At 41.6% G+C, this 11194-nt stretch overlaps 1 protein-coding gene across 11 annotated transcripts in view; it reads right to left on the reverse strand.

Moving 5' to 3' along the window:
• The window catches only part of EP400 (E1A binding protein p400), a 522955-nt gene extending 512040 nt beyond the window's left edge, over positions 1 to 10915 (reverse strand). For 7 of the 11 annotated variants that reach the window (XM_078667964.1, XM_078667963.1, XM_078667968.1 and 4 more), the window contains exon 1: positions 10793 to 10915. The gene's annotated coding sequence lies outside the window, so the exon portion shown is untranslated. The remainder of the gene's footprint in view (positions 1 to 10792) is intronic. The other 4 variants (XM_078667969.1, XM_078667971.1, XM_078667962.1 and 1 more) reach the window with 1 other exon arrangement.
• Positions 10916 to 11194: the final 279 nt, after the last annotated feature.

Here is an 11194-nt window from a genome sequence, read left to right on the forward strand (position 1 = left end):
AACAGATTATGTCATAAAAGTACATAAAAAGAGCAAATAAAACATAGGTGATAACAATACGACATCAACAAAATATATAATAAAGCCTGGATGGTAATACCTCGTCAGCATATAAAAGAGAAATCTATTCAACGTTAAAAATCCATTAAAATTGGATATTAAACCATGATTTAAAACAGTTAAAAAATAGTTTTTGGAAATTGCAAAACATATTTACAATAGACTGGTTCTCCAATAAAATTGTCACCTTCTATGGTATCTGGTGCAGGTTAGACACTACTTTAGTTTGCCTTGGTGAGGTGAAGGGAGTTTATTCTTATGGCCCACGACCACCCCAAGAATTTTGCCATTGCTGTGGCTATGGTTGGTAATGTGTCTGATCTAAGGATTCGACCAGCTTCACTAGCTCTTCTTGTGCCTAAGAGCTTACAGATTGGTGACAACCAAACCAGACGTGGTGCATCATAACCAGAACAAGCAAACAATAAGTGGGCCAATGACTTATTACTAAGATGACATACCGGACAAGTTTCATCAGAAGAATTATCTCATTTAGAAGTAAATGTTCATAGTGGCAGTGTAGCCGCTCTAAATTGGAAATTTAATTACCGGTCGAGCGGCTTTGTAATTTGGCCCCCAAAAGGACTCCAGACTTGGTAGTAGTTTACTTTCCAGTATGTTCATCTGAACCCTTTCCCAGTATTTCACCTAAACATATTTAACAATTCAATCATCACAGTTATGTTCAGTTATTCCTTTAAAAAATGCTATAAAATACATAATTGCCAACCTGCTATGGATAGCAGAGGACCCAGCCAGGACATGAGCGACTAATGATGTTAGTACTGGCAGATTGCAGAGTAACTCACTGCCACGTTGTTTTGATACTCCTCATGGCTAGTGCCTACCGCCGAGCCACCTGCCCTTCAAGATCCATTAAAGTCCCACAGAATTAAATTATTTGCACAACATTTTCTGTCTCTTGCACGAGCCAAAGCTCCATCTCTCTCAAACTCTACAACAGTATTATATTGTGTATATTAAAATTGGCTCCATCTAGGGAAGTTTTACTCACTCACTTCATGTTACTGAGTCTTGTGCATCACTGTTTGCATTTGAAAAATAGCCACAATCATCACACATTCAATTTCTGATCTCTTGTATGCATTTTATGCAGAAAGCGATCTTTCTTGTATGCTTTTTACTGCTACAGGTTGTATTAAAAAAATAAAGGTCAGAACTCGAGATCCAGCTATTATTACCACCACCACCAACACAGCAACACGTACGCATGCCAGTGTTTGCAAAGTAGACTACATTGAAAGCCAGACCACTTAGCTTGGCCAGTGCTTGCTTTATCGGGAAACACATGACTTCAAATAGTGATATCATGTTAAATGCACAGAAATTGCGTAGGGCACATTTCACATTCATGCTTCCCCTTCTGATCTACTCCAACAGAGGGCCAAAGTAACAGCATCTACACAGTGGTAAATGATGTAATACAATCTGCTTTTAATAATTATAAATCAATGTGGAAAGGATCACTGGTCCTGCATAACCAAGGTCTGCAGGTGGATCGGTAGGTGTCTCCCAAATAAAAGACCCTCATACACGTGTTTTTTCAGAGTCGTGTAGCAGTATATGATGTGTCCCCGCTTCTTGTAACACGTGTCCGTGCGTAATCCTTGGGTCAGTTTTTGTTTGCACCCTCCGCCAGGAGGTTGTACCATTGGTTAAAACAGTAGTGATGGTGAATAAGTGAAATAGTGCTATAAAGGTGTTCTAAAATACCCGGACAGCCAGAGGTTCAACTTTAATATTTCTGGATTCGGGTAGAAGGTTAAGGCGTGTCGCTATGGAATTATTTAGGAATTCTAGCCCACTAATCTTGTGAGGTTAAAAGTGGTCGACATGTTTCAGCCATAAAGTGATTAAGTGAAAAAAAGGAAAAGGTAAATTTGTAACCTGATTCGTTTTGTGGTAGTAGGTCACATTGTACCTCTACATTATGTAAGACTGGTCTCCTCGGGAACCACGGCAGTAAGGGGGAGGCTTCACTCTAGCCTTCAAACACCCGTCTAGCAGCTTGTGCTGTCTCTGCCCTTGGTGACCCGGAATCACTTTATGGTCCTGAGGAAAGCCGACTGACCAACAGGCAGATAAGGCTGAAACATGTCGACCACTTTTAACCTCACAAGATTAGTGCGCTAGAATTCCTAAATAATTCCATAGCGACACGCCTTAACCTTCTACCCGAATCCAGAAATATTAAAGTTGAACCTCTGGGTGTCCGGGTATTTTAGAACACCTTTATAGCACTATTTCACTTATTCACCATCACTACTGTTTTAACCAATGGTACAACCTCCTGGCGGAGGGTGCAAACAAAAACTGACCCAAGGATTACGCACGGACACGTGTTACAAGAAGCGGGGACACATCATATACCGCTACACGACTCTGAAAAAACACGTGTATGAGGGTCTTTTATTTGGGAGACACCTACCGATCCACCTGCAGACCTTGGTTATGCAGGACCAGTGATCCTTTCCACATTGATTTATAATTATTGAAAGGATCTCTACTCTCTCTCCCTCTACCAATTGATGATACGTAATACAATCTGCTGCATAAGTGCAAAATCCATATAACCTACATAGTGACGCGTAGGTTTTGGTCTGTTGTCCAATGCTCTCAAACAATCTAGACATTACATCCACAGGCTACATGCTGCTCAAAACACGTACATACCGTTTGACGTTTGCAAATGTGCTAAAAGGGTATAAATCACAACCACAGTATTGCTGCTGTCCAATATACTGAATGCTATTGTTGTCGCCAAAGGCTAATTCGTTTGGTTTGAGTTGCTTCAGCCTTAAGCAATGGATAAAGAGGGATGATGACGATGTACTAAGGACTGGTTTCCATTTATAAAATGTCCCAATATGTTCACAGCTCTGGGAAAGAACCAGATACGAGCTGGACTTCCGGCGGAAGGCTACTAATGGCCGCAGCAGATCGCATATACAGAGGGTCCAGAGAAGGTTATTTTGCTGGCAGTAAAGCACGAGGGATGCAGGGCTCACTAGCCTTGGGCACTCTGGCAAGTCAGTAAATGAAATGTGCCTTTAGAAGGTCTGAACTGACCGTCTATCGAGATGTCTATGCTTATGTGACAAAAATAATATCTCTTAAATAAATATCTCTTGTAAGTAAAGGTAACTACGAGGTACACCACATATAGAGGTCCGCTTGCAAACACTCTGCACATTGTGCATGTTTTTGTGTTCAGTTCACATGCATAAGAGTAGACACAGTGAGTGGTTGATCGTGATGAAATGTGACAGGAAGGCAAATGACAAAAAAGTTAGAGGAAGGCTGAAGTGACTGGACAGGAAACAACATTAGATCAGTTTCAGAGAAGTTCAGTCAGTGATAGAAGGCTCTCACTCAGTGCTGAACTCCTTCAAGGCGCGGAGTGCTTTGGGTAAACACGGGCAGGGCTGACTGAACTAAAAAAAAAAGCGATGACACTCCGACCATGTCTACAAAATGAGCTAAACAACAAGCAAACCTGATCTACTTCACCAAACTGTGTATGAAGATAAAAGATTTCCTATCAAAAGGTATCTTACTTAGTAAAAGTACGATAGTCAGCAAATAAATGCTCTAACGGTGCTGCTAGACACGATACAGTGTGTCTACAAATGAGGCAACGAAAATCACACATTCAACTGATGCATTCTACCTGCGAAAATGCAGAAAGACACAGCACAAAGTCACCTCTTGCTCCAAAATCACAGCTATTAATTACTCTTTTAGCTTCAGAAGAAAATAACTGATAACTACGTTATCACTCCTGTGAACAAAGTATACACCATGCATACAGATGTAAGTAGCAGGCATGCAATCCATGGAACTAATTTAACAGGATCAGAACCTGTGACTGCAGCAAACGCATGAATTGACCGAGCCATCTCATGACCACTCTTAACAGTGATGTGTACATTACCCCCAGTCATATGCAGACGGAACATAAACCAGCTGACCTTTCTTGTGAAGATTCATATCGATTACCTGCAGATTACGCACAGATCTCTAACTCAAGAGCATTTGCTATGGGATGTTGCTTAACAGCCACAGCTGCCTATCTTGGAACTGAGAACCAGGTTCAATCCCCGGCCTCGGCTCAGCATCCTGAAATTAAGGACAAATTATTTTAACTTCCTGAGCATTCAAAAACATAAAAATTGTAATGTGACCTGATGCTCATGTAAAGTGCACCAATGTCCTTAGATCAAGTATGCACAACATTAAAAAAACAACCATTTGCTCAGGATTAAAAGTGGTGATCAGCAGGATGCAGGCAGATCTCCGCTGCTGGTGCTTACCCCCATAGCTATCTTACTAGTACTGGAACTGGTGGTCTGCTCTAAACATCTAAACAGCACGAGTGTGATAATCAATATGAACCACTACTTTGTATAATTCGGTGAGGTTGTGTCTTAATTTATTACATCATTACATACCGCCACTAATAGTTCTGCAATCTGCCATTAATTCCTAATCTTTTTTGCCAATAAACACAGTTGCCCAACTGATTTAGTAAGCAAAATAGCTTAGGTTACTCTTCTTTATGGAGTGATATATGAAATTTCAAGTACTAATGCATACATACACGTGTTGAGGCTCAATCAACCTTTCATCCTAAGGATGATAAAATCAGTACCACTCCGTTGCGTAACAGATAATAGTTACAATACTATAGATCTAGAAAACCGTGGTAGCAAGTTTCATTTTAAAAGAAAATTCAAAAGGGGGAAACAGTATCAATGTGAATGTATGAGCTTAGAAATTAATGTGCTGAGCGTAAAAATGGGAGCTGCGTCTTTCACTGGGGTTTGAAATTTTGATCACTCTTCCGGTGAAATGTGAAAGAGAAGTTGAAGTGCCAGATCTTCCAGAAATCCAAGGAATTACCAGAGCACGGAAAGAGATAGAAATGAAGTTTCAGATCGAACCATAGAGAAAAGATGGATTACAAGGGTGATCTAAAAACATGTGATGAGGAGGACGGTTCAAGTCCTCGCTTTCAGTACCATACCAGCCTTTCACACGAGTACTTCATCCACGAAGCAGGGTACAACCAGAAAGGGAGCGCACTTATTCTGAGAAAAGGACCTTTTCTTTCATGATTGCAAACAAATCCTCAGAAAATTATACTGTGAGCTTCGGTTTTAAACCGCTGAAGTTGAAAGTCATTCAGTTCTCTGAGTAATTGTGTCTGACCACAGCTTCTGCCTTCACTAAAGACCCAGGAGGCTGGCAGAGAAGGACAGCCAATGTGGATTTAGGGAAGAGGAAGTGATTGAAGAAAGAGAAGGTATGACGACAAGAGGGAGAGAGTGCTACTTGTATAGAAATCAGAGCTGGAATCCAGTATCATGGGCGCAATCAAGAGGAAATTCAAAGGAGAACAAATTAAAGAGTGGTGGTATTAGTAATGCAAACTGAGTATACAAAACCTGTGATCTGTATTTTCAAAGGTTGCTGTCCAATGTGCTGAACTGCCAGCTACCTTATCTGCAGCAGTGTGGGCCCACTCCCTTAGTGAGCACTATCTTTAAGCAAACCTTGTAGCAAGGATTGAAAAGAATGGGGAAGTGAGGCCACGAATGCATATTACAAAGCCTTGTTGACGTACAACTAGCGAACAGTTCTTGAGAAAGTATAATGACAAGCTGCACAAATACTAAATCCTCAAAACAGAACTATGGGGAAAATAAAACTGTTTTTTTTTCGTTTTTTAAATAGAAATCCTTTTTTATGCGGATTCTTCCATGAACACCAAACCGTGACACCATGTAGTTGTAGTAAGAATAAAATACCCCCTTCTATTGCTGATTTATATATACACTAATTTCCGGAGTTCAGTAAGAATCATTGAAGATGAAATTGTAATATAACTGAGCTCATGTCTAACATCAAAAGAGTTCAGTTTGACCATCCCAGGTAATGGTCTGCCTCAAACATCCTACAGGTATAATATTAAAAAAAATGTCTCCAAACACTCTCAGTGGTGAACCCTACATCAAAAAAAAGATGGTGTCCCAAAATAAAGACACGTTTTTTCCTTTATTATGTGATGTATCAAAATAACCAAAACAACCCCATAGTAGGCACAGGCACCCCTTCTTTGTTCAAAATTCAATCAGGTCCTGTTAGAAACACACTTTCATCAGAAAGCAGAAACATGGAAAACAGTCACATAATTATTGTAACAACGAAATCAACGAAATCTTTAAAAATAAAAAAAATATCCACTTTATTTTGCCATTATGAAAACATTTGGAGGACACAGCCATGATTAAGGACTACATTGGCCATACAGTACTTCTAGCCTTCCCTGCATTATGAGACTAAAACATAGGATGTAATGCTGCGCAAAGTATATGAGCTTTTGTGATAAATGTAGGTTTGTTTGTAGAAACATGGAGGGTTGGTAGGAATATAGCTTTGCTCTGTAGACATATGTATAATATTCGTTTTTTGCAGACCGAGTATTTGGAACTCTATAGAAACTATTCAAAATTTCAACTATGTAACCAAACAAAATACGTAATGGCCAACTCTCCATAAAATGTATTTTGATATTTCTACCAGAGTTTCAGATGAGATTTCTGAAAGAGTGACCAATATGTGTGTTTTAACAGAGTTTTCACAAAAAGATCCAGTAAACCTCACAGAAAGAAAACAGAGCGTGCAAGTAGGAAATGTTCTCTAAACTTGCCCTGAACAGATATATTTACTTTGCCCATCTACACCATAACGTAAAGTGTCATTCCTCAATTCACACTATATGCTGTACAAAGATCAACAAGGATAAAAGCAGTGCGATTGATCCTTCTTAGGTACATCACCCTTCTTATGCACAATGCATTTTTGTTGCAATCACTGCACTTATTCCACAAAACAGGGATCTGCTTTAATACATACAATTTAAAAATCTCAGAGCTTTTTTCGCAGGCACCGACATTCGATTCCCTTAAGTGAAGAAGGGTGATGAGAAAATCACAGTCCTTCCTAACATTCAAAACTGAAACGTTCACAGCATGTAAACCTCTCACACTGAAAAATCCTACCATGGTTTCCGAATTTTAACAAAAGAATGACCACTGTACTTTTTACATTTAATGGAAAAAGTCAGAGAGGTATCCGTTTTCAAAAAGACGGTGACAAGTTGAACATAATATACATTGTAACGAAATGCAGACTGATAAAAATTTCCAGAAAGTAAAAAAAGCCAGGTTAGAAAAATAGCGGACAACCATAAGCCTGTCAACAAAATACTGTCAGACGTTTCAGGCAGCAATAAATGTAATTTACAACTTGCCCAAAAGCTAAGTGTTTATGCAGTAAACCTTCTAACTCACCAATGAGGCTATTAATGACCCTCACAAACGACCAGTGATTATGTTTTCTTCTTCAAGTGTTTCAGGGATCTGAACCCACAGGAGACAAAAAGTCCTCTATAAAACACGCTCAATAATTTTTTTTTTTTTTTAAATGAAGGGAGCCATTAATGCAGTTTAACCGCAAAAAAGGGCTGGGAATATCAGACAAATGTAATATCACTAACCTTATACTGAAACACAGAGGGTAAGGGTGATATGTTTGCAAAGGTCTCAACCACCTGCAATCCATAAGGCTATATTCCAGTCCATAGTTTTTCAAACACTACACATCTTTAAACAAGGACCTGCCATCTACAAATCAGATATTGTCTTGACCCAATAGAAAGTGTTTAGCCGAACTACATGGTCCTAACCCAACTGAAGCGGGGGAAAAAGCACACATAAACCAGTTTTTGTCTTGTTGAACCTCATCATTTTGGTAGTTTGAGTTATGTGGCACAGGATCTATGTAAGGGTAAAAGGGTCACACTTCTGGCATTACACTGAATCAAAAACAGTGATATGTTGAATTATTCATTAATAATAGACACTGTCAACTGCTCGGATCACATTCCAGTCTATTGCAATTCGCCCTCTTCCCATGTTAGCAACTTTAATAGGGGAAAAAGGTTGAGGACAAGAGCGTATGACTGTCCACAGCATGTATGTAATACATGTCAAATGCTGTAGTGGGAGGGAGAATGACACTTACAAAAGGCTTGCCATAGTACCAACTGTTATAATTTGAACCTACATGAAAATGATTATGAACTATGACACTGAAGAAAAAAGTCAATTCTGAATTAAAGCATCACCCAGTTTTCATTCACATACAAAACTCATAGCATTGTTGCATTTTAATGACTGAATATCGCTTCCAGCAAACGCAATGTACTCAATTGTTGCACAGCTATAGAGTACCTGTACATACCAAACAAAAAAAAAAAAAAAAGAATATTTATAATGTTTATGTATATTAAAAAGGCAATGTGTACGATTTGGTCTACCAAAAAAATAACTGGCTCAACAGTATGAAGGAATGGATTCCAAACCCCAACTTTTACCAAATGCCAGCTCTCTCTAATTCAATGGGAAGACCATCCTCACACTTAAGGAACATACTGCCATGAAAATTAAGACAGCTTAGTGTCAGCTGTCATTATTAAAGTGAAATTAGAATAAACAGAGAATATCCCAACAGGTATAATTTCTTAGGCAGTTAGAAAAGATATGCAAAACATTATCAGCAGAGAAGTAAAGAGACTCAGTACATCTATTTAAATGTGCCAATGGCATCATAGTTATGCAAGTAAAGTAAAAAAGGGAAAACAGTAGTAACAACACTGTAGGTAAACAAATACTACAACCCTAATTGTACTTGGTGCTTAAAGGTGCATGTGGTGTGCACAGTGGCGACGCAAGTGACAAGGTGATCAGCGTAAACGGCGCATAGGTGTTCAATATATACAATGATTGGATGAAACAATGTGGCTTTACAATGATTCAAGAAACTAGCTCGAATGTAGAAGGACTGATTTTGAAAGTAGCCACGTTGTGGATAGCACCTTCTATTGGGCTGAGTAGTCGACGGCGTTTCGATCCTCCTAATTTGGGATCTTCCTCAGGACAGGGTTGATTATGGAACATTGCTAAAGAGATTCCAAGGACTTGGAATCCGGAGGTGGAAGCCGAACGGTCTTCAGCGGGGTAGCAAGCCTGGAGCGGGATAAGTCCAGGATGACTTGGTTGAAAAAACAATGTACTGCGGGTAGGGATGCTGCCGATCCTCGGAGTGATCGGGGCGGCAGAGACTAGATCTCTGTAGTTCAGTTAGCAACGCAACGCAGGTCCAAACGAATTAGACGTTTATTAGAGTGAACCATTCCTCTCCGAAAACAGTTTCGTAACAGCTGTTCAAGCTTTTGTACAACCACATTTGGAGGGTGGCAATGACCTCCTACACATCATCGCTACTTCGCTCTAGCACTCCCCGCCACAGTGAAAGGAATCCTATATGCATTAACACGCTTCATCAAAGGCAAGAATAAATATTATCACATCTCCCACACCCTGCTGAACCTGCTCTGGCTGCCCTTACCAGCCCACACCATCTTAAAAACCAGATTCACAAAGACATCACAACCTTGCCCATCTTGCTGTCAAACACACCATCTGCAGTGGCTCTTGGCACACCCACAGGTAGGCTACCATCGGACTGGAGGCAAAGAATGGCAAAGAAAAAATAAGCAACAGGCATTCTGAATGTATGCACGGATGAGCTGCAACAACATCCCTGTATCCATCAGAACTGCTTCTCCCTGCTCCGATTTAGGAAAGAGCTGAAGACACACCTCCTTAAAGAACACTACACCATGATGTACTGAAGTCAAATTAAGCTGTATCCTATGCAATATGTAACATTGGTTGAAGACCAAGGGCTAAGCTTGATCCTCAACGGAAGGGGAATGTATGTTAACTGTTCGCCCAGCACAAACGCATAGAGAAATGTGTGTCATACTGATAATTGATGGTTGTATGTATAGACCGCTACCCAAACGTCTGTTGCATTTCATAAGAATACAAAACAATCAATAAAAACAGATTTAAACAAAAAACGATGCACTGAAGTCAGCTTTTGCTCTTAGAAACCAGCCACCCCTCCATCACACACTGTATTGTTACCACGGTCCCGTTCAGCACTAGCTACCTTTGGATTGCACCATGTAAATATTACAAGCATACACATGGTGCACAGATTATAAGAAAGGCATGGCACAGGAAGGGAAGCCAAACATCCTATAGCGGTGCAGGAAGCACAGGCTGCTCAGGTGAAAGGATGTTCATGCCTCCAGCACAGGGGCTCATCACACTCAGTCCCAAGGTGCACAGATTACTACAGCCACCCACGGGGAGGCAAGACAGTGTCACTGCCCGGGAGGTGAGCATCCAGGGGAGAGGCAGACACACAGGGAGGGGCAGACACACACAGGGGGAAGAGGTCAGCATCAGGGGAGAGGCAGACACACAGGGGGAGGAGGTGAGCACCCAGGAGACAGGCAGACACACAGGTCAGCATCAGGAGACAGGCAGACACACAGGTCAGCATCAGGAGACAGGCAGACACACAGGGGGAGGCTGTCTCCCCGCAGCCAGGGTGCAGCAGGGCATCAGTCCCCAGGGGACATGCTCCTCGCACCTCCAGCACAGGCAGGCTGGCTCCTCACCTCCCCGGCTCCCAGCATCCCTTCCCATGCCACGGCAGCAGTGCTCGCATCCCCGGGAGGCCCCCCCGGCCTCCCCCGCCCCGGCTGCACGCCCCCGTCCCTCTCACTCACCACGGCTCCCACGCCCAGCTCTCCAATCACTACAAAGGGGCCGGAGCGGCGGCCCCAGAGCTACTTCCGGTACGGAGGCCCTGGCGGACAATCTTCCTCTGCTTCCCCTGCCAGCGCTCTGTCTGGCTCCGCAACCGTGGCCATGGAAAGAGGACTGGAGACTGGCTGCGTCTGGGGGCGCGGACAGAGAGGAGGGACTACGCGCGGCCATCTCTGGGAAGCAAGTCCTGCGCGGAAGTCGTCTTAGCTCCCAATGTACCGTAGTTCATATAAGGTGGCCAAGAAACAGAAAGTATTATTAACTCTGTAGATACAAAGACCTCCCGCGATCTGTAATTAATGCGCACATTTGAGATAGACCCAAAAATAATTCGCGAACTCTTTTTTAGATACTTAATTATT

This window comes from Lissotriton helveticus, chromosome 11 (assembly GCF_964261635.1).
Source record: "Lissotriton helveticus chromosome 11, aLisHel1.1, whole genome shotgun sequence".
NCBI classification, from domain to species: Eukaryota; Metazoa; Chordata; class Amphibia; order Caudata; family Salamandridae; genus Lissotriton; species Lissotriton helveticus.